We start from the raw sequence: 3,128 nt of genomic DNA, 5'->3' as shown, positions 1-3,128 counted from the left end.
ATATCTTATGACTCATGTTAATGCTCTTACTGTGTTGCTTACCAGAAGCTGCTCTGTCTTACTCATGATACTCTGCAAAAGTTCATGGTGCCTATCCACTGCAATTCTAAATAATATATCTTTTGTTTATTAAGATGAAATTATTAAACTTTACTTTGAAAAAAAAAAAAAAAAAAAAAAAAAACTTAATGTAGGGCGAACTATTTATTTGTGAATTATAGATGTTAATAACCTGTGAAAATAAATCTTAATGTAAAGTGAACACATGTGAACCATTTATTAATGAGTTATGAACATTAATAACCTGTGAAAGGGAAGCTTAATGTAAAGTCAATAACTTTGAACCTTTTATGAACCATTTATGCACCAGTGAAACATTTATTAACAAGTTATAAACACTGTTATAAACACCGATAACACCGATGAAGTTAACTCACTAATCATTAATTTTTATTTTAATATTATTATTATTATTATTATTATTATTAGCTGCTACTACTACTACTAATAAAAATAATACATTGCATATAATGCATATGTATTATACTCTTTAGAAGTCAATCTAAAGTCATATAAACCTCCAGTCAACTGCATTATTTTTAATTAGTTTAATTTGTCTTTTTTTTTTTTTTTTTCCCCAGATAAATGTAGTTTGAAAAACATGTCTTGAGACCTTTACATTCTGCGTTTATAATTAAATGTGTTTATTGGTGACCGCTTCTCATATTCATCTCCTTCGGTCTAATGAGCCTGAAAAACAATGCAGTTGAGAAAACTGTTGACAGTTTGGGTTTAGTTGACACCGACCCTCCTCAAAGTTTATTAAGAACATTACAGTTTCTAAAATATAATGAACCATTTTTTTTTCCTCACAGAGAGGGAAAAATGTTGCTAATAGTTCTTTTGCACTGATTTTAGTCAGCTGTGAGGGCAGTATTGACTAAGTGATGTCAAATAGCTCCTCAAAACTGTTATTTCTATAACATAAATCCATGCTTTGACAAAGCACCAGATAACTAAGAGCTAGAACTTTTTATAAAATGCTTAAGTGTAACAGTCATTTTGATCCAAATGACTTTTCCCCCCCCTCACTTTACATCCCTCTAGCCTGAATGAAAATTCCAAATAAAGCTCAAATGGAACAATCTGCCAGTGATGACATTTCTGCAAAACTATATTACATTTCTTCATGTACGTTTCACAACACTTTCAAAGTGAGAGTTGGCACTAAAATGTTTATTCGAAACCAATAAATGTAAATCTGGCAATGATTTATTATGTTGCTTTTTTTTTTTTTTTTTTTTAACGTTTAATTGTATTGAATGTACATTTTTGATATCTACTAAACAAATTCTAATTTATCAGTAAATGCACATGATGTTCTTGGTTGATGAAGAACAAGTGGAACTGGCAGATGTAGGCCTGCCTGCCTGTCCTGATGAATTATGTAGAGGACCATGCTGGCCGAGGTCTGCCTGAGAGATAGCTGCCCTCAGTGGACTTGACAGCCAGGATCCAGCACAAGCACTAAACATTCAAGTCCCTCCACCAGGTTGTTCCACTGAACCGGGGGAGGCTCTGCGATCCCACGAGACAGGCCAGAAGCCAAGCACAGGCACAATACATGAGAAAAAAATGTCAGGAGACCACACAGACAGACTCAGAGGGGAATGAAAGAGCCATAGCTTACAAAAGCAATGCTCTAGTGTATGTACATTACTCAAATGATGCTGTATTATCTACAAGAGAGGCTTGTTTGGCTCTTCGCTTCTGTTGGCTGTTTCACAGACCCCATGAAAACACCAGGATGCTTCAACAAATTGCTTTGGCTTATTGAGCTAAGCACTTTTCTGAAGATGTTCTCTCTTAGTTTATATAATATATTGTCCTGGTCTCTCACTGTAACGGGACTCGTATGAAGCGTGATAGATCCAAGTGCGAGCTTTTATTGAACACAACGTAGTCAGACAGGCAGGGTCGATCTCCAAACAAACAGTAACATCCAGGGCAAAAACAATAGCAAAATCCAGAAAACAGGCAGAAGGTCAAAATACCAGTGAGCAGTCCAAAGTAGCAAATGAAACAAAGCAATGAAACTAGACAAAAACTATGGCAATGAAACAAGGTATAACTATAACAATAAAACAGAATGATAACCGTGGAATTAAAGGGGTTATCGGATGCTATGTTCACTATTTCATGTTGTTTGAACATTAATGTGTGTTGGCAGTGTATGTACAAATCTACCCTATAATAATAAAAATCCATGCAGTGGTTTCTAATTAATCTGTAAAAATAATATCCCCTTTTTCAAACCAAGCCGTTCTCAGATGCCTGTCGGTGTGGCGTCACACTGACAGAGGCTGCTCCCATGATAGTTGATTGACATGAGCTCTTACCTCAGACCAGCTGTCACAGTCCAGTAACTTTCCTTGTTTCGATGCCAAAGCAGCGATTAAGTTAAACAAGAATATCTCCAATGGAGCGATTGAGGTGTTGTGTTGCTAGATGTAATAATGAACATAGTGGTCGTCATTTACTCCCGACATCTGAGCTGCTGAAGATGCAGTAGATTACATTTGTTTGTGAAGGGAATGCGGCTCCCGATCTACATATATCCGTCTATGTCCACACAAATCATTCATGATCCAGCTTCACTTACAGCAGAAGTGTGTATAAGCATTTTTTTATGAATCTTTGCAATCGCCTTTCCTTATAACGTGGTAGTTAGGAAGTTTAGCAGCTAAATGCGGCTAAAGTAAACAGGCGCGTTATTCCACAGTGAGAAGAGAGGGGCGGGGTGAGCAGAGCTCATTTGCATTTAAAGGAACAACCCCCCAGAATGAGATGATTTTTGCAGAGCTCATTTTGGCAAGGTAAAAAGGGTGTTGTTTTACAAAACCATAGAGAATTTTTAATCAAAGTATGTAAGAGACTTTTCATTAAGACCCTAAAGAATCATATCAACTTGTGGAAAATGGGCATCCGATGACCCCTTTAACAAAAACAAGGCAATGAAACAGGGAAAACGCTTGATAGAGTCCGCACAGGCAAAACAATACTTCGCGAGGCCTGTTTGGTATGGGCCTCTTTAAATGGCGAGTAAAGAAGTAAGTTACAGGAAGTAA

Source organism: Labeo rohita, chromosome 15 (assembly GCF_022985175.1).
Source record: "Labeo rohita strain BAU-BD-2019 chromosome 15, IGBB_LRoh.1.0, whole genome shotgun sequence".
NCBI classification, from domain to species: Eukaryota; Metazoa; Chordata; class Actinopteri; order Cypriniformes; family Cyprinidae; genus Labeo; species Labeo rohita.
This window is presented reverse-complemented; position numbering follows the sequence as displayed.